Source organism: Schistocerca serialis, chromosome 2 (genome assembly GCF_023864345.2).
Source record: "Schistocerca serialis cubense isolate TAMUIC-IGC-003099 chromosome 2, iqSchSeri2.2, whole genome shotgun sequence".
Taxonomy (NCBI): domain Eukaryota; kingdom Metazoa; phylum Arthropoda; class Insecta; order Orthoptera; family Acrididae; genus Schistocerca; species Schistocerca serialis.
In genome coordinates, this window is record NC_064639.1 from 968538106 (window position 1) to 968560220 (window position 22115).

Genomic DNA, 22115 nt, shown 5'->3' on the forward strand with positions numbered 1-22115 from the left:
AGGTGGACCAACGCGTTACTGACTTGCTCAATTTGTGAAGCTCGTTTTCTTGAACGAAACACCCATTTTTTCTAGAATTTCTTCAGTCCCATCATTTCGGCTGATACAGCAATCAGTGTAACATTTGAGATAAAAATACAGTCTTGGTCCGCAACCAAGACTGTATTTTTATCTCAGATTTTCTGACTTTTTTTCCTTACAATACATTTACAAACTCTGCCCAAAACACAATGTCTCATAACAGCAAAACAGCAGAAAATCACTGAAATGTTTATGGCAGTCTCTAGTACTCTTTCCTTCATGCGACTGTAAAATCGATCACTAGACTGAAACACTGACCAGTGTGCCTAGGTATACTATCTCCCAGGCACCAGACTCTCCCTTGCTGAAGCGAGTCGGAAAGAAAACGAGTTTATTTCGCAACGTGACTGAAAGAAATTGTAGGTTGATAGGCATTCTAAGTCATGAAATCGTAGGTAATTCCTTACTGAAGGGAATTCTGTGGGGAATAGTGTAGAGGGAGAGCCAGGCTCCACTAAATATGCATGTTCAAGTGCATATAGGTTGCAGCTGTTATGCAGGGATGAGGCGACTGGCAAAGGATAGTCTTTCCGCAGGGAGGTGCATCAAACCAGTCTTCGTCTGAAGATTGCAAGAACAACAGAAATTAAATGGGCAGGTAAAGTACGAACTAATGTGCTGGGAAGAACAGGATGGAAAATGAGGTAACAGCGAAGTTTTACAAGAAGAAGGGACAGGCAGAGTGGATAGTTACCCTGGTTTCGAAAGATATGGTATAGTGGATAAAGTGCGAAAGCGGAGTAAGATTTGTTTATTGTGGGCCATAGGAGTAATACAAGTGAAGATCTAATACTGTTAGCGTGATACAAAGAGATATAAAAGACAGTGCCAGTTCATTCGAAAGAATTAGGCAGAAAATGTGAACTTATTTGTGAGCTTAATGGGACGTGATTTTTAATTTTCCTATACATTAGACAATATCCGCTAGTCTTCTACGAATCGAGTTCCTTTGTAGCTAGCGGGAGAGTGGTAAACTTTGCCTAACGCTGCGAAGGAATGGTTTTGCGTTTTGTGCGGCTGACCTCCAGCAGTCTGCTGGCGCCTGTTTTCTTTTCTTCCTACCTTTGTCCTCTCACTGTTCATTGAAGTCCAACGGGCTCCTAGAAAAATGACTGGGAGCTGCAGTTCCAACTCCTCAATTGTATTTGGCAAAGCAGGGAGTAAATATGTGGTCAACAGTTCTCAGTACGGCAACGCTGTTTGACTTTCTTTGTAGGTTTGTCAGCACTTCTCTTGCAGCGTATGCTTCACTACGAAAATAACTACGCACCGACAAGTCATAGTGGAGGTAGGATAACGGCTAACTTTTTATTCACCTTGTCCTGCACTGAACTAGATACTGTTGTCGTACTGGGCATGTAGCACTCCTCTCGAATCAGTAAACGGAACAGTTCCACGTCGCCTATTCGCGAAATCGTCACACCACATTGTGAACCGCTGAACAACACTTGCAACAAGAATGGAGCAGGCAGGAGACCTGAGCATTTTCAGAGACTTCTGAGACCTCCTTCGATTTAAGTTCTTTGAAAAATTAATCGTTTCAGAAAACAGCGCGTGTCTCACAGCTATGTGATTAGAATGTCTAGTTAAACACAGAGAGACTAAGGTAACTGGAAACCAAATACTTCCATAATTTATTTAATAACTTATGTACTTACTCAAGTACGTATTGTGGTCATGTAATGGTATTAGGGCCATCTGTTGCATCACACCAGAAACATCACATTTAATGGCATAGGGGGCGCTTACTTGCATGTGAATACGTTACAGTTACTGACAGTACAAGAGAGTGAGTTATCGATTTACATTAAAATACTTATAAGTTAAGAGGGATGTGAGATGGAGTAATTGTCAGGGGCACTGATATTGCTTAATATGCGGAGCGCCGTAAATAAAAAGAATTGTACACCTAATGAAATCTTTGTTTTGTTACATTTTCAGCGCGGGAATCATTAACTGGAGACGCTACTATGATGTAATCAGTAGGAAACATAAGGCTTCTAGATTACTTCAAGATTTTTGCATGCACATCATCATCTTCGGGCGCCACAGCAAATGTCCCCCATTTCCTGTTCATTCTCGATTTCTGAGCGGGAAGATACAATGTCGGCGAGCCCCCGTGCTACCTCGAATGGTCTGATTGTACCGTCAGACATTTGACGAGGTGCACTTCGGAGGAAGTAATATGTTGCTATACTAACCTGAGCGTGAAAATTCTCGGAATTTTAATAGTATCTTTCCCAGTGCTGCACAACGACTCTCTTGTAACGCATATGCCTTTAAACGCACCTGTGACAAAACACGATGCCCTCTTTCCGATATTTTATACTTCTATTAATCCTACCTTAGATAAGTACGATAAATGGGCTGTTCTCGAGAATTAACCGAACGAAGGTGTGCTCTCCCTCCTTTGCGTACCCATATGTTTCCTTAGGATTCTAGTTCTGACCCTATCTAGAATTTGGCTTTGCCACCATTGATTTTAGGTGGCCGTTCCACTTTAAATCGCTCTTGACACACATTCCTACAAATTAAACAGTTGTCTCTGATTACACTGACAAAGCCAATCGTACAGTAAAACGTAAATGGAAACGTCAAACTGTTTGGGCAGAAGGGATAGGTAGCATTCCATCAGAATTTCTAACGGCATTGGTGAAAGTGGCAGCAAGCTGCTTATTCAAGTTGGAGTGTAGAATGTATGAGCCTGGCGACATATCATCTTACTTACGAAAAAATATCATCCACACAACTCCGGACATAACAAGAACTGACAAGTGCGAGATTTACCGCACAATCAGCTTAACAATTCATGAAACCAAGTTGCCGAAAAGAATAATATACAAAAAAAAAAAAAAAAGAAAAAAAATGGAAAAAATTGATGATGTGTTAGATGACTATCAGTTTTGTTTTAGGAAAGCTAAAGGCAATAGAGGCAGTTCTGATGTTACGGTCACTAATGGAAGCAAGACTAAAGAATAATCAAAGGCTCGTTCATTGGATCTGTCGAACTGGAAAAAGCATTCGACAGTGTAAAATGGTGCAAAATGATCGAAGTTCTGAGAAAAATAAGGGTAAACTATAGTGAAAGACGGGTAATATATGATACGTATAAGAGCCAAGAGGGAATAATAAGAGTGGATGACCAAGAACGAAGTGCTCGGATTAAAAAGGGTGTAAGACAGGGATGTAGCCTTTCGCCGCTACTCTTCAATCTGTACATCGAAGAAGCAATGATGGAAATAAAAGAAAGGTTTAGGAGTGGAATAAAAATCAAGATTAAAGGATATCAATGATACGATTCGCTGATGACATTGCTATCCTGAGTGAAAGTGAAGAATTACATGATGTACTGAATGAAATGAGTACGGAATATGGATTGCGTGTAAATCGAAGAAAGGCAAAAGTAATGAGAAGTAGCAGAAATGAGAACAGCGAGAAACGTAACATCTGGATTTATGGTCAGGAAGTAGATGAAGTTTAGGAATCCTGCTGCCTAGGCAGCAACATAATCAATGACGGACGGAGGGGGAGGACATCAAAAGCCGACTAACACTGGCAAAAATGGCATTCCTGGCCAAGCGGAGGCTACTAATATCCAACGTGGGCCTTAATTTGAGAGAGAAGTTTCTGAGAAAGTACGTTTGTAGCGCAGCATTGTATGGTAGCGAAACTTGGACTGTGGGGAAACCGAAACAGAAGAGAATCGAAGCATTTGATACGTGGTGCTACAGACGAATCAGACGTATGTTGAAAATTAGGTGGACTTATAAAGTATAGAAAGAGGAGGTTCTGCGGAGAATCGGTGAGGAAAGGAATTTGTGGAAAACATTGACAAGGAAGGGAAGAGAGGATGATTGGACATCTGTTAATATAACGGGAATGACTTCCATGATACTAGAGGGAGCTGTAGAGGGCGAAAACCGTAGAAGACAGAGATTGGAATACAACTAGCAGATAACTGAGGACGTAGATTGCAAGTGCTGCTCTGAGACGAAGAGGTTGGCACAGGAGAGGAATTCGACAAAAAAAAAAAATTCCTGACTTTTCAAGTCTGTAAAAAACAGCTTGCTCCCTTCTTCCCGTCAACAAAACCGAACCAACAATCCTATCAAAAGTTACTACAGCCTACCAAAGACATGATTGTCTCTTTACTGGAGAACCGCACGAATAAAAGGCGAAACATCAACAAGTAAATGAACTGAATTTCCTCCCCTCTTCTCTAAAATGCTTGCCACTAACTGTTATCTCCTCCTGACGTCACTTATACCACACTAATGGGTGCTCCCACAACCACCAGACAACCTCACATTACGGCTCCTGGAAATGTTAAAAACCTGCCCATGAGGCCAGTCGCCGACTCTCCTGCAGTTCTGAACCTTTAGTATGTCAGAGCTATTTTGCTATGTTTTTTGGAAACCCGGTAGATGTTTATCTGCTGAAGAATTTCTTTTCATCTACATTTACATGAACATCTACATAGATACTCCGCAAGCCACCGGACGGTGCGTGGCGGCGGGTACCCCGTGCCGCTCCTTATCATTTTCTTTCCTGATCCATTCGCAAAGAGAACGAGAGAAAAACTACTGTCTATACGCGTCCGTATGAGCCCTAACTTCTCGTATCTTTGTCGTCTTTACGCGCAATGTATCTTGGTGGCAGTAAAATCGTTCGACAGTCACCTTCAAAAGCCGGTTCTCTAAATTTTCTCAATAGTGTTTCTCGAAAAGAGCGTCGCCTTCCATCCAGGGATTCCCATTTGAGTTCTCGAAGCATCTCCGTAACACTTCCGTGTTGTTCGAGCCTATCGTTAACAAATCTAGCAGCCCACTTCGATGTCTTCCTTCAATCCGACCTGGCACGGATCCCAAACACTCGAGCAGTACTCAAGGACAGGTCGCACCAGCGTCGTGTATGCGGTCTCCTTTAGAGGTGAATTATTCTTTCCTAAAATTCTCGCACTAAACCGAAGTTAACCATTCGCCTTCCACACCACAGTTCTCACGTGCTCGTTCCACGCCATATCGCTTTGCAGCGTTACTCCTAGATATTTAAACGACTTGACTGTGTCAACAAGACACCAGTAATACTGTATCCCAACACTACAGCTTTGACCTTCCTACTCATCCTGATAACTTACATTTTTCCACATTCAGGGCTAGCTGCCATTCATTACACCAACTGGAAATTTTGTCTAAGTCATCTTGTATCTTCCTCCAGTCACTCAGCTTCGACACCTTACCTTTTAACATGATCTTTTTGCCTACCACCTGCTGACAGAGTTCCATCCTCTGGAACAGATGCTTTGATCTCAGCTGTCTACAGCAGACCCAGGCTATAAACTGCACAACAGCCCCTGTACCAGCACACCGCTACTGAAGCGACTTTCTCCTCGTCAAGGCGAGGCAGCTTCACCTGCTGCTCTCCTCCTCTATAGTTCTCCGAAACCCTGAGTGTCCTCAGCTCCTTGGAGATCGTTTCGCAGAGCCTACAAGTCATGTTCACAGCACTTCCCGCTTACAATGTTCTCTCATGAAAGCAAACTGATACAGCCACAACCATGTTAGATTATAAAATGTTAGAGGAAAGGAAATCAGCTCATACAGTCGTTGTAACCTCATCAATCCTCTTAAACTATCTCAACTCCCCTCCAGTCGCATTACTAAAGATACAGAGTGACAATTATTGAACTATACGAAAAAAAACATGAATTCGTTACAAATTACGGGGTACAGACACTATATTTATCATGTAAAAGTCACTACAAATATTGGGATTTAGATTATGACATGTTCGATATGCCTGCCATCATTGGCGATGATGTGGCGCAGACGAATAGCGAAATTCTGATGAGCCGCTGAAGAGTCGGAACATCGGTGCTGTTGATGACACCTCCTGAGTGGCTGGTTTCAGCTCAGCATTGGTTTTGGGGTTATCGCTGTACACCTCGTTTCTAATACAGCCCCACAAAAAGGAGTCACATGTGTTCAGATCCGGAGAATATGGCGGCCAATCGCGGCCCATGCCAGTGGCCTCTGGGTAACCCAGAACCAGAATGCAATTCCCAAAGTGCTCCTCCAGGACATCAAACCCTCTTCTGCTTCTATGCGGTCAAGCTCCGTCTTGTATGAACCACATCTTTTCGAAATCAGGGTCACTTTGGATAATCGGGTTGAAATCATCTTCCAGAACCTTCACGTACCATTCGGTAGTCACTGTGCCATTAAGAAATATCGCACCGATTATTCCGTGACTAGACATTGCACACCACACAGTAAACCGTGTAGGGTGAAGAGACTTCTCGATTGCGAAATGTGGATTCTCAGTCCACCAAATGCGCCAATTTTCCTTATTGACGAACCCACCCAAACGAAAGTCGGCTTCGTTGCTAAACCAAACTATGCAACGCATACTAATTCCTACCATCCCCTGCGGCCAATCATGCAGTTTGAACGTCCTAACGCAATTTTTTCAGAAGTTACGACGATTTTATTTCATATAGTTCAGTAATGTTGTTACATGGAAGAATCCTGGAGATACTAGAAGGTATCAGATAGATTAGATAACGGTAAGACAGACATTTAGGAACCAGGTTTTAAATTGTAAGACATTTCCAGGGGCAGTTGTGGACTCTGACCACAATCTATTGGTTATGAACTGTAGATTAAAACTGAAGAAACTGCAAAAAGCTGGGAATTTAAGGAGATGGGACCTGGATAAACTGACTAAACCAGAGGTTGTACAGAGTTTCAGGGAGAGCATAAGGGAACAATTGACAGGAATGGGGGAAAGAAATACAGTAGAAGAAGAATGGGTAGCTCTGAGGGATGAAGTAGTGAAGGCGGCAGAGGATCAAGTAGGTAAAAAGACGAGGGCTAGTATAAATCCTTGGGCAACAGAAGAAATATTGAATTTAATTGATGAAAGGAGAAAATATAAAAATGCAGTAAATGAAGCAGACAAAAAGGAATACAAACGTCTCAAAAATGAGATCGACAGGAAGTGCAAAATGGCTAAGCAGGGATTGGTAGAGGACAAATGTAAGGATGTAGAGGCTTATCTCACTAGGGGCAAGATAGATACTGCCTACAGGAAAATTAAAGAGGCCTTTGGAGAAAATAGAGCCACTTGTACGAATATCAAGAGCTCAGATGGAAACCCAGTTCTAAGCAAAGAAGGGAAAGCAGAAAGGTGGAAGGAGTTTATAGAGGGTCTATGCAAGGGCGATGTACTTTAGGACAATATTATGGAAATGGAAGAGGATGTAGATGAAGATGAAATGGGAGATACGATACTGCGTGAAGAGTTTGACAGAGCACTGATAAACCTGAGTCGAAACAAGGCCCTGGGAGTAGACAACATTCCATTAGAACTACTGACGGCCTTGGGAGAGCCAGTCCTGACAAAACTCTACCATCCGGTGAGCAAGATGTATGAGACAGGCGAAATACCCTCAGACTTCAAGAACTACTGACGGCCTTGGGAGAGCCAGTCCTGACAAAACTCTACCATCCGGTGAGCAAGATGTATGAGACAGGCGAAATACCCTCAGGCTTCAAGAAGAATATAATAATTCCAATCCCAAAGAAAGCAGGTGTTGACAGATGTTAAAATCACCGAATTATCAGTTTAATAAGTGACAGCTGCAAAATACTAATGCGAATTCTTTACAGACGAATGGAAAAACTGGTAGAAGCCGACCCCGGGGAAGATCAGTTTGGATTCCGTAGAAATGTTGGAACACGTGAGGCAATATTGACCCTACGACTTATCTTAGAAGAAAGATTAAGGAGAGGCAAACCTACGTTGCTAGTAGTTGTAGACTTAGAGAAAGCTTTTGACAACATTGGCTGGAATACTCTCTTTCCAATTATAAAGGCGGCAGGGGTAAAATACAGGGAGCGAAAGGCTATTTACAATTTGTACAGGAACCAGATGGTAGTTATAAGAGTCGAGGGGCATGAAAGGGAAGCAGTGGTTGGGAAGGGAGTGAGGCAGAGTTGTAGCCTCTCCACGATGTTATTCAATCTGTATATTGAGCGAGCAGTAAAGGAAACAAAAGAAAAATTCGGAGTAGGTATTTAAATCCATGAAGAAGAAATAGAAACTCTGAGGTTCGCCGATGACATTGTAATTCTGTCAGATACTTCAAAGGACTTGGAGAGCAGTTGAACGGGATGGACAGTGTCTTGAAAGGAGGATATAAGATGAACATCAAAAAAAGCAAAACGAGGATAATGAAATGTAGTGGAATTAAGTCTGGTGATGCTGAGGGAATTAAATTAGGAAATGAGACACTTAAAGTAGTAAAGGAGTTTTGCTATTTGGGGAGCAAAATAACTGATGATGGTCGAAGCAGAGAGGATATAAAATGTAGACTGGCAATGGCAAGAAAAGCGTTTCGGAAGAAGAGAAATTTGTTAACATCGAGTATAGATTTAAGCGTCAGGAAGTCATTTCTGAAAGTATTTGTGTGGAGTGTAGCCATGTATGGAAGTGAAACATGGACGATAAATAGTTTAGACAAGAAAAGAATAGAAGCTTTCGAAATGTGGTGCTACAGAAGAATGCTGAAGATTAGATGGGTAGATCACATAACTAATGAGGAGGTATTGAACAGAATTGGGGAGAAGAGGAGTTTGTGGCAAAACTTGACAAGAAGAAGGGATCGGTTGGTAGAACATGTTCTGAGGCATCAGGGTATCACAAATTTAGCATTGGAGGGCAGCGTGGAGGGTAAAAATCGTAGAGGGAGACCAAGAGATGAATACACTAAGCAGATTCAGAAGGATGTAGGTTGCAGTAAGTACTGGGAGATAAAGCAGCTTGCACAGGATAGAGTAGCATGGAGAGCTGCATCAAACCAGTCTCCGGACTGAAGACCACAATAACAAACAGTTCAGTAATTGTCAACCTATACATAAATGATAAGACACGAGCCACTTTTCACCCTAGTTAGTAAAAATGTGCTTGGAATCTAAAATATGCGATAATCGTCATCTAATTGGGCACATCCTTGGTGTTACATGCTTAATGGTGCAACGTCGCATTTTAGTGCTGATGTAAGACGACATCTGATTCGCCAGTATGGTCGAAGATGGGACGGTCGAGCAGGACCTCCAATAGCAACTGACCTCAATCCTCTCGATTTTTCTGTCTGAGAACATCTCACAAGGGAACTATACAGTACTCTCGTTGATTAAATTGAAGAACTGTAGCAGCAGTCTTTCAAAATTTGCGAGATGATTCATAGACTGTATCAGTATTGACCAGTATCTACTGCACCTATAGAATGCTTAATGTGGTATTTGTGTCACCACTTTCTCTGTATAAGCATCTATGTAAAAGTTTATTCATATTTCCTCTCAATTCATACCATTGCAATAAATCTGTACATGTAATTTCCAAATCATGTTCTATTTAAATGCTGTTATGTTAAAATATTATTTGACTGAATTTCCTATTTTTGAGAATACCGAAGGAGTGATATGTTTTACTTGCTAAAAGCACTCAGCAGCCTAGATCGCATAAATATTTCTTTATTTAAGAAAGCCTGTTTCGACAGACTTTGCTGACATACTCAGGTCTTACATTTTTTTTTTTTTTTTTTTTTGTGAAACGTTTTCATTTTACGTATTTATAGAACTGTTTCATGTGGAGGGCACCTATGTTTGTAATTACGTAAAAACTCCACTCCACTACGAAACCCGCATGGATGTAACAGAAAAGGTGGATTTGGCCTTAGAACCGCAAGCAGTCTGTGTGGCACAGGCAGTCGGTGGCTAGCATGCAAACGGTCCACATGTCGTATGCTGAAAGAGGCAAAGAAAGCAGCAAGATTGAGTAATAATGCCTCAGATATGGAAGAGAAATGTCTATTTATTCGCGGTATTTGTTGGTTGGCTCTGAATTGAAAAAAATGTGCCAAGAAGGTAACGTTCAGTCTTTATAAATCAAGAGCCATGAGTACATTCGACACCTTTACTTTGCCACAGAAGATCGCCACCGTCACCATCTAGTTCTCAAGTAATTATTTAGAACTTTATTTACTCACAGGGATCAGTTGCTTTTACTTCACTTTTCTGTTATTAACCCTGAATCATGCCTTGGTCATTTACCTAGACATGAGTCTTTTTCTAGTGATGCAATATATCTGAATATCCTATTTAATTGAATTGCAAGGTATTTACTGCTTCAATAATGCTTATTAACTTTTGTGGAGCAGTAACCTCCTTAAATGTTGAATTAGTTTTGTTTCTGAGCACATTGTATCACTTTTTCGTGTTCTATTTGTAGAACATAATTTTAGTACCGAGTAAAGTCATATGTTCGAAGGCTATCTGAAAAGTAAGGTGCGATCGGTCGCGAAGTGGAAACCACTGTGAAAATCAAAAATGTTTTACCTGCAACAGTTAGCTACTCCTTCCAGATACTTCTCTACATAGTCACCGCTCCGACATTAGACATTTGTCGCAGCGTTGTGCCAACTTTCCAATACCCTTCTCATAGAAGACAGCCGCCTCTTATTTCCGCCAATTCTCTATGCTGGTCTACGGCTCGTTGTCTGTGCCAAAATGTTGTTTCCATAGCCAATGGCTCATGTGGGTAGAGACGAAACTTGGGGGGAGCCTGAGTGTATTGTGATCATACACTTTCCAGCGAAAACGTTGCAGGAGAATCTTCATTGCCCCTGCCGAGTGCGGCCGAGAATTGTCAGGATGACGGAAATGCATTACAGCTATGTTTTGTGGGCTGCATGACATTAGGCGAAATCTCTCACCAGGCCCTCATACTTGGCGGGTGGCACTATTTTCTAGGCATCTTTATGTGCCCACTGTGCGCTCATAACTGAAAAGGGTGACGTGACGCGATCGACAGGCATACTAGAACACTGCCCAACACACCTGTACAAAGCTTCATCGGGTTTTCAATGTGGTTTCCATTTCGTGCCCAGTCGAACCATACTTTCCTAATGGGCCTCGTAATTGTTAATTTTCTCAATAGACAGTATTACCACTTGGTACCACTTCGTCTAATTTTCTTTTGCGTAAATGTGGCTAACTATATAAGTTATAGAACCCTGGTTCCATTCCCGCTAGTTCAGCTACTGCTCCCTGTCATAACACCTTTTGGATAACTAAATATTGTCCGATACCTTTTCCATAATCACACAGTAACGGTCATTTTAAATTCCTTTCATAGGCGTAACTTAATCGGCATCTTGCTCTTGTAGTGTTAAAGGTGTTGAAGTGAAGTGTAATACTTGTCTTCATGCATAACAGGAGTATTATTAACAGAGTTATAGTGTGTCTGAAAAAATTCAAGTACAGTATCGTATGCAAACGAAGGACGATACGTGGAACACCCCTTTAAACAGATACGAGTATACAGTAAATTGTAAAACGTAACGTGCTGAAGTTGTGTTGAGGTTCCCGATAGCGTAGGCCATGGGTGAAAAGTGAGCACAGTTACACGGAGATTTCAATGACAAATTTACATTTCAAATACATTTGTGCTAACTAGGGCCCTATTTGGTGCCGAAACCAGTGACTGCTCGTAGCCATATTTTCTCAATCATGTCGTAAACAGCTCGTTTACGGACTCACATTTACTGGAACGCTTTTGCTTCTGTTACAGCATACTTTCAACCGTGTCAGATTTCTCCCTTAATTACGATACACACTGTATTCAGTGGAACTTTGACGCAACGTGGCGAATGTAGAGTGCATCAGTATGCCGGTGTCTGTTCAAAGTACAGGCGATTTAAGCATTATTATGATTCGAGTTACTAGTTGTATGGCCAACGTCAGGAAACATTTGTTTGGTGTCCTCAAGAGACCCTAAGGTATAGGAGCCCAACCTCTAGAAACAAAGATACTGTCTACTCACATCGTATCTTTGGCTGTGGAATTAGGTTAGAAATGCTCATTACTCGTGATACGTACCATACGTGATAAATAACAATTTACGAGATGAATAGTGTCCAAGACAGCATGTAGCGAAAACACAGAATATTAAAATATACAGTTGTGAGGATGTAATATGCTAAATGTCCTAAGGCAAAACAAAATAGGGCGTAATGACTATTATATTGATGTATATTTTTGTGGAGATGAATATGTTAACTGGAATTAAGGTTATAGTTGTCTTTGTGTCTATGATAGTCCTTCAGATACACAGATACGAAGTCATCACACAAGTACTATGTGTAGCTAGAAAAGCTGAAAAGTAGCCGATTATAAGCACCTCGGGTAGACAAGCATTAACACAAAAACCTCAGTTGGTTCTACATTATCAGTTACAGCTGAGCACGTTCGCAGTCTTAAGCTTCACACGATCCCGTCAGCCATCCATACACTCCCTGACATCAATCCCAATTATGAAATTCATCTCCCCAATAATTTACCACAACACAGTTGTCATTTTTGTTTTTCCTTACAGCCCATAGTATCACATCCACGCGACTTGTATTTCTAGTACAGTGTTTTTTTCGTTATATGCTGTGTTTGACACAATCCATCTTGTAAACTGTAATTTAACACTGTAATTTAAAGCGTTGGTGTGTAGCTGAGTGACGAGCGCTTGATTTTACATTTCTCACCTGATGTCATGGTTTTCTAGTCTATAACTTGGCTGATTTTGCGAGAGGTTGCTGCTCGTATTCTGTCATCTTGCTTGTCCAGGGCGACGCCTGAAATCCGTGTGACACTGGCTACGAAGTTCTCTCTGTTCGTTTCGTTGAGTGGGGTTTGAGTGTTGTGTTTCAGCGCTATACTAAGTATATCCTCTATTTCTGCAGTAAATATTATATCGGCATTGAGAAAGGTAATATCATGAGCAAACATTCTTTATGTGTTGATGTTATCTTTGTTTCTAATGTCTGATACCCTACACACTTCTGTGTCTCCTGGTGGCCCATCATTTGTTTCCTGACGATGATCCAACATCACGAAAACCGGTTAGAAGCAAACAAATTTTAGTAGAACAAAAACAAAGTTTGTTTGCTCTTTTTTCAACATTATACTTGTTCTGCCGTGAAGTGACGGAAGAAAACATAAACATGGACGTATAACTGTATTACGCTATTTCTAAAGGTTTGGAAACTCGAAACGTGTCTTGGAATAAATTAAGTTGTGTAAAAAGTGAATGGCTGTAATTTAATTCACAGCCACGAAGCTCAACCACCAATGTGATGGATGAATAAAGTTGTTTTAAACACGTAACGGCGTCTTTAATGGGACTGGGAACTCATGAGGCCCAAAAAAGGGAATTTTTTATTTAATAAAATTCTGTGAGTCTTCCTCATCATATTCGAGTTTCTAAAGCAGATGCGCTGCGTGAGCGCCTAGCTGCCCACAACTGTCAAACACAAAACCATGACTACTATGTCTCGTTATTTAATTTAATATGGTAGAACTAATGTCAATACACTCGTATAGAGACCTTTCAGATTCTAAACTCCTGGAAAAATAATGTTTACGTGGCAAAACATAGGATCTGAAGGAAAGCTTCACTAGCTGCATGTGGGAACGCTTGCTAAAACCTGTTTATGTTGGCATGTCAGCTTTTCCGATCGGTGTTACTGACGTCGTAATGCTTTAATGAAGGAGTAACAAGCAGATTAAAAACTCCGAGCGGGATAGGCATTAAAACTGGTGACAGCATGAAAATTGGGCTGCTACGAGTGAACAGACAACGTGTCGCTGAAGCTAAAAAAGCTGCTGAAAGCCTGACAAGGAACACCAGAACAGCAAAGAAAAGAAAGAACACTAAACAAAATGAACAGGTCGCTCAGATTCAACAAGGTCATGGAGCGTGGACAAGTAATTATTGAGAAGAAAACGACATTCAAGTCAACATTTCGGCATTCCTAGGTGTCATTATCTAATGCAGTACTAAACGAAATTTTACATGAATAATAATATATGTTTGCCTGCACAATGAACCACATTATTCAACAATGTATTAAATATCTTAATCAGGAGTATATGGTATGTTCTTAAACTAATAGGAGAAAAAAATTCACTTCTAAAATGTTTAAAAAAATACACAAAACAAGAAACTGGTAAATACTCCTGGTTTACTGTTTCAACAAGTCAATAATTAGAAGAATAAAATTTGTATTGATTTTTTTATTTTGTGTAATGTGGAGATACAGTATACCCAAAACAAAGATTACGTAAGATAAATATCAATATTAAGTCCACTATGTATTGCACGGTTTTTAAATTTTTTCACCTTTGAGCCATCATTCTCTTGACTGGTTTGATGCAACCTACCACGAAATCCTCTCCTGTGCCCATCTCTACATATTAGTGTAGCACTTGCAACACAATTTCTCAGTTATTTGTTGGATATGTTCCAGTCTGTGTCTTCCTCTTCAGTTTTCACTGAAGTTATTCTCTTATGTCTTAAAAGATGTCCTATCCGCCTATTTCTTCTTCTTGTCAGTGTTTTCCATACACTCCTTTCCTTTCCGATTCTGCAGAGAAACTACACATTCCTTAACTTATCAGTCCACCTAATTTTCAACATTCGTCTGTAGCACCACATCTCAAATGCTTCGATTCCCTTCTGTTCCGGTTTACCCACAGTCCATGTTTCACTGCCATAGAATGATGTGCTCCAAACGTACACAGTCAGAAATATCTTACTCACATTACTGTTTATGTTTGATACCAGTAGAGTTCTCTTGATCAGGAATGCCCATTTTGCCAGAGCTAGTCTGCTTTTGATGTCCTCCTTGCTCCGTCCGTCATCGGTTATTTTACTGCCTAGTTAGCAGAATTCCTTAACGTCATCTACTTCGTAACTGGCAATACCGATGTTAAGTTTCTCGCTGTTTTTATTTCATCTACTTCTCGTTACTTTCGTCTTTCTTCAATCCATATTCTGTACTCTTTAAACTGTTAATTCCATGCAGTAGATCCTGAATTGTTTCTCATTTCACTAGCAACGTCATCAGCGAATCTTATCATTGATAACGTTTCACCTTCAATTTTATTTCCACTCTTGAACCTTTCTATTATTTTCATAATTACTTCTTCGATGTATAGATTGAACAGAAGGTCTAAAGATCACATCCCTGTCTTACACCTTTAGTTCTTGGTCTTTCACTCTTATTACTCTCTCTTGACTCTGTACAGGGTTATTACAAATGATTGAAGCGATTTCACAGCTCTACAATAACTTTATTATTTGAGATATTTTCACAATGCTTTGCACACACATACAAAAACCCAAAAATTTTTTTAGGCATTCACAAATGTTCGATATGTGCCCCTTTAGTGATTTGGCAGACATCAAGCCGATAATGAAGTTCCTCCCACACTCGGCGCAGCATGTCCCCATCAATGAGTTCGAAAGCATCGTTGATGCGAGCTCACAGTTCTGGCACGTTTCTTGGTAGAGGAGGTTTAAACACTAAATCTTTCACATAACCCCACAGAAAGAAATCGTATGGGGTTAAGTCGGGAGAGCGTGGAGGCCATGACATGAATTGCTGATCATGATCTCCACCACGACCGATCCATCGGTTTTCCAATCTCCTGTTTAAGAAATGCCGAACATCATGATGGGAGTGCGGTGGAGCACCATCCTGTTGAAAGATGAAGTCGGCGCTGTCGGTCTCCAGTTGTGGCATGAGCCAATTTTCCAGCATGTCGAGATACACGTGTCCTGTAACGTGTTTTTCGCAGAAGAAAAAAGGGTCGTTAACTTTAAACCGTGAGATTGCACAAAACACGTTAACTTTTGGTGAATTGCGAATTTGCTGGACGAATGTGTGAGGATTCTCTACCGCCCAGATTCGCACATTGTGTCTGTTCACTTCACCATTAAGAAAAAATGTTGCTTCATCACTGAAAACAAGTTTCGCACTGAATGCATCCTCTTCCATGAGCTGTTGCAACCGCGCCGAAAATTCAAAGCGTTTGACTTTGTCATCGGGTGTCAGGGCTTGTAGCAATTGTAAACAGTAAGGCTTCTGCTTTAGCCTTTTCCGTAAGTTTTTCCAAACCGTCGGCTGTGGTACGTTTAGCTCCCTGCATGCTTTATTCGTCGACTTCCGCGGGCTACGCGTGAAACTTGCCCGCACGCGTTCAACCGTTTCTTCGCTCACTGCAGGTCGACCCGTTGATTTTCCCTTACAGAGGCATCCAGAAGCTTTAAACTGCGCATACCATCGCCGAATGAGTTAGCAGTTGGAGGATCTTTGTCGGACTGCGTCCTGAACTGTCGTTGCACTTTTATGACTGACTGATGTGAGTGCATTTCAAGCACGACATACGCTTTCTCGGCTCCTGTCGCCATTTTGTCTCACTGCGCTCTCGAGCGCAGAAACCTGAAGTGCGGCTTCAGCCGAACAAAACTTTATGAGTTTTTCTACGTATCTGTAGTGTGTCGTGACCATATGTCAATGAATGGAGCTACAGTGAATTTATGAAATCGCTTCAATCATTTGTAATAGCCCTGTACATTACCCGTCTTTTCCTACAGCTTACGCCTATTTCCCTAGGAATTTCGAACATCTTGTTTTATGTTTTTTTTTTCTTTAATCTTGCTTTCATTAGCGACTGCAACGTCAGAACTGCCTCTCTTGTGCCTTTAGCTTTCCTAAAACTAAACTAATCGTTATCTAACACATTCTCTACTTTCTTTTCCATTCTTCTATATATTATTTTTGTCTGCAACTTGGATGCATGCGCTGGTAAACTAATTGTGCGATAATTCTCGCACTTGTCGGTTCTTGCAGTCTTCGGAAATGTGTGGACCATGTTTTCTTTCTGGAAGTCTCAAGGTGTGTCGCGTCTCATACATTCTACGCACCGACCTGAATAATCGTTTTGTTGCCACCTTCCCCAACGGTTTTAGAACTTCTGATGGAATATTATCTATCCATTCTGCCTGATTTGATCTTAACGTCATCCTGATACTGCATCCCCTATCTCCTCTATATCGACTCCTGTTTCTTCTTCGATCTTATCAGACAAGTCTTTGCACTCATAGAGGCCTTCAATGTACTCTTTCCAACTATCCACTTTCTCGTGTGCGTTTATCAGTGGAATTACAATCGCACTCCTCATGTTACCACACTTGACTGAAGGTTGATTTGACTTTTACATACTCTTATTCAGTGCTCCCGACAATCATTTCTTTTCCGATTCCTTCAATTTTTCATGTAGTCATTTCGCTATAGCTTCCATGCATTTCCTATTTATTTCAGTCCTAAGGGATTCCTGTATTCTTGAATTTCCCTAAACCCTTTTTTACTTTCTTTTCATCCATCAGTTGAAGTACACTACTGGCCATTAAAATTGCTAACCAATAAGATGACATGCTACAGACGAGAAAGTTAACCGACAGGAAGAAGATGCTGTGATATGCAAATGATTAGGTTTTCAGAGCATTCACACAAGGTTGGCGCCGGTGGCGACACCTACAACGTACCGACATGAGGAAAGTTTCCAACAGATTTCTCATGCATAAACAGCAGTTGACGGGCGTTGCCTGGTAAAACGTTGCTATGATGCCTGCTGCTTGCGTTGGTCGAGATCCAATGACTGTTAGCAGAATATGGAATCGGTGGGTTCAGGAGGGTAATACGTAACGCCGTGCTGGATCCTAACGGCCTCGTATCACTAGCAGTCTAGATGACAGGCATCTTATCCGCATGGCTCTAACGAATCGTGCAGCCACGTCTCGATCCCTGAGTTAACAAATGGGGACGTTTGCAAGACAACAGCCATCTGCACGAACAGTTCGACGAAGTTTGCAGCAGCATGGACTATCAGCTCGGAGACTGTGGCTGTGGTTACCCTTGACGCTGCATCACAGACAGAAGCGCCTGCGACGGTGTACTCAACGACGAATCTGGGTGCACGAATGGCAAAATGTCATTTTTTCGAATGAATGCAGGGTCTGTTTATAGCATCATGATGGTCGCATCCGTGTTTGGTGACATCGCTATGAACGCACATTGGAAGCGTGTATTCGTCATCGCCATACAGGCGTATCACCCGGCCTGATGGTATGGGGTGCCATTGGTTACACGTCTTGGTCACCTCATGTTCGCATAGACTGCACTTTGAACAGTGGACGCTACATTTCAGATTTGTTACGATCCGTGGCTCTACCCTTCATTCGATCCCTGCGAAACTCTACATTTTAGCAGGATAATGCACGACCGCATGTTGACTGCTGCCCTGGCCAGCACATTCTCCAGATCTCTCACCAATTGAAAACGTCTGGTCAAAAGTGGCCGAGCAACTGGCTCGCCACAATACGCCAGTCACTACTCTTGATGAACTGTGGTATCGTATTGAAGCTGCATGGGCAGCTGTAGCTGTACACGCCATCCAAGCACTGTTTGACTCAATGCCCAGGCGTATGAAGGCCGTTATTAAGGCCAGTGGTGGTTGTTCTGGGTACTGGTTTCTCAGGATCTAAGCACCCAAATTGCGTGAAAATGTAATCACATGTCAGCTCTAGTGTAATATATTTGTACAATGAATACCCGTTTATCATCTGCATTTCTTCTTGGTGTAGCATTTGTAATAGCCAGTAGTGTGTTTGTTCTGTTGTCCCTGATTTCTTCACAGTTGCCTTCTTTGTACCTATATTTGTCTTTCCAACTTCTGGGGTTGCCCTTCTTAGATGTGGCCATTCCTCTCTAACTGAACTGACTGTTGAGATATTCCTTATCACAGCGTCTATAGCGTTAGAGAACGTCAGTCGAATCATTCCTTATTATTTCCGTGTTCCACTTCTTTGCACATTGATTCCTCCTGCTAGTCTCTTAAACTTTAGTCTGCTCATCACTACTAAACTGTGATCAAGTTCTGTATCTACTCCTGGGTACACTGTACAATCCAGTACCTGATTTCGGAAGCTCTCCGTGAGCATGATGTAATGTAATTGGAATATTCCTTGGTCTCCCGACCTTTTCCAAGTTTATCTTTCCTCTTGTGATTCTTGAACTGAATATTCACTATTACTAGCTGAAATTTATTGCAGTATTCAATTAGTCTCTCTCCTCTCTCATTCCTACTACCAAGCTCATATTCTCCAGTAACTCTTTCTTCCACTCCTTCCCCTACAACTGCCTTCCAGTCCCCCATGACTGTTACATTTTCATCTCCTTTTACGTACTGAATTTTTTACATATAGAGGCCTCAGTACATGAGTAGTGATTATTTGGTTAAAGTTTCATCCCAATATCAATTAAAGATTTTTAATTATTGAATTTGAAAATGCTAACAAAAACCACTTCCAGGTCCTCTTATAAAAACTACTTGCAAGTGCTCTTAACGCAGACGCTCCGTGTGCGAAAAGAAACGCACGTATTCCAGAGTGGGCACTGGCTGCGTCATTGCTGCGTAGCCGTGAATGCCTCGCTTCGAGCGCTCTGCTGCGGCCGTGAGCAGGTTGTGCACCTCTGCCCCCGCGTTCGTTGCCTCCTCCAGCAGCCTTGAGGCTCTGCCGGCTGGGGGAGTCCCGTGGGGGTCCTGAGATTCGGGAATTCCCTAACTGTTACGATGGCCACTAAACCTACGCTCACAGGGGGCACGTTTCTCATCGTGGAGCACGCGAAACGGGGTTTCCGCCGTGGTTGGTGCACGCTCAGAAACAGGCTGGTACATCTCACGGAAAGTGTGTAGCATGTCACTCACTGGACGGGTCTGCGTGCTTTTCCTGGCTTAATTGGCTGCGACATACTCTGTTTCTGGGTGGAAGAAGATTTGCTTCAGCGTAGAATGGAAAGATTAGTCATTCCCTAATCCTCCTAACAAGGGAACATTTCCAAGTGTCAAACGATCTTGACGAAACTTGGGGGGCGTGCAGAAGGGTCAAAGGAATGCAAGATTTTTGAGGGCTAAAAGTGTTAGGTATGGAGGGAATATCTTCGAAATGATATATGAAAAACGTTTCTCATATAAATGTTGATACGTAATTAACGTTCTTCAAAACTGTAAAATCGAATTTTGAAATAATCTGAAATTTCGTAAAATAGCCCACCACCATTGATTAATTTTGAAAAGTAAAGCTGATTACTGAAATACCATAGTTGGAAAAGTTGCTGTACACAATGTGTTGCCAGAATGTTTTCAATATACCTAATTAAAATATCTAAATGTTCATTATTAGTCTAGTTATTTTATTTACGTCTGTTTTATTTTTCAAATTGTTATTTTACATTTTACATTCATTTTTGTTTTTGTTTGTTTCGGTTCAATTTACCGTTTCACATACGTGTATTTTGTTAATCGAAAATAATAAGTAACTAATTATCATTATAATAGCTCGCCCGGACGGCCGTGCGGTCTAACGCACGGCTATCCGGGCGGGAAGGAGCGCCTGGTCCCCGGCACGAATCCGTCCGGGGGATTTGTGTCGAGGTCCGGTGAACCGGCCAGTCTGTGAATGGTTTTTAGGCGGTTTTCCATCTGCCACGGCGAATGCGGGCTTATTCCGCCTCAGCTACACTATGTCGGCGATTGCTGCGCAAACAAGTTCTCCACGTACGCGTACACCACCATTACTCTACCACGCAAACATAGGGGTTACACTCGTCTGGTGTGAGACGTTCTCTGGGGGTTCCACCGGGGGGCCGAACCGCACAATAACCATGGGTTTGGTGTGGGGCGGCGGAGGGGTGAAGTGGACTGCGGCAGTCGTCGTGGGGTTGTGGACCGCTGCGGCTGCGGCGGGGACGGAGCCACTCCGTCGTTTCTAGGTTCCCAGTTAACATACAATACAATACAAGCATTATAATAACGATAACCCGCAATACATAACTTTTCTTACACCATGCACATAAAATGAACGAAACTTCTGCACATAATATACACGATAAAGAACAATATAAAACAAAATTCATCAGGATTTCAAAGTGTCGAGGGTGACCTTAATATCCTGCTTTGTATCAGACACATTTCAGTACATTCGTCAGGCTTGGCGAAGAGAATTGATTACGCATTAGTCACTGCAGCCTGATTATACCGTTTCACAAGTGGAGGCTGACAATCATTCAACAGAACAAGATCTGAAAACGTTGTCTCAAAGTTCTTTCAACATCGAAAGCCGTATACATCTGACAACTCAACCTGTGCCGTCGAGCCCTTTGGGACCACCTGATGAACAAGTTTCTTGTCCGCGGGTATGATGGCCACTTTCACAGTAACCACCACACCCCTTTTCATAGTTTTGAAAGAATCTAATGGTGAGATACTACCGAGAGTTCGCGAATCGCTTTTTGAAGCTCCAAATCTCCTTGTGACGTCATCGAAGTCCGGTATACAAATGTCTGAGCAGGTCAAAAGATATTCGGAAAAATTGTCTTTCGCACTGAGAGAGAAAAAACTGTACTATCGTTAGCTTCTTGGGGCTGTCAATGTGAAAGAACCGTATCGAGCATCATACCTCATGACAAGCGACTTGTTCATCTGCTGATACCAAAGTGCTCGACGGCACAGGTACACTCGTGAAATGTATACGGCTTTCAGTGTGGGAATAACTTCATGAGACGATTTTCAGATCTAGCTCTGTTGAATGATTATGTTGTCAATCATCACTTGCGAAACAATGTCATCAATCTGCAGTCACTAGTACATAATCAAGTCTCTTCACCAAGGCCTACCAATGCACTGAAATATTCCTTATACGAATGAGGACGTTTAGAGGGTGACCAAACGATGTAAATGTGACTTTTATCAGCGATTTAACCTATACTTTGACTTAAAAAAAAAAAAAAAAAAGAACTTTATTTTGGTGTGGATACGTGCGCACCCACACACACACACACACACACACACACACACACACACACATTAAATGTTCTTGTCGTACACTCCCGGAAATTGAAATAAGAACACCGTGAATTCATTGTCCCAGGAAGGGGAAACATTATTGACACATTCCTGGGGTCAGATACATCACATGATCACACTGACAGAACCACAGGCACATAGACACAGGCAACAGAGCATGCACAATGTCGGCACTAGTACGGTGTATATCCACCTTTCGCAACAATGCAG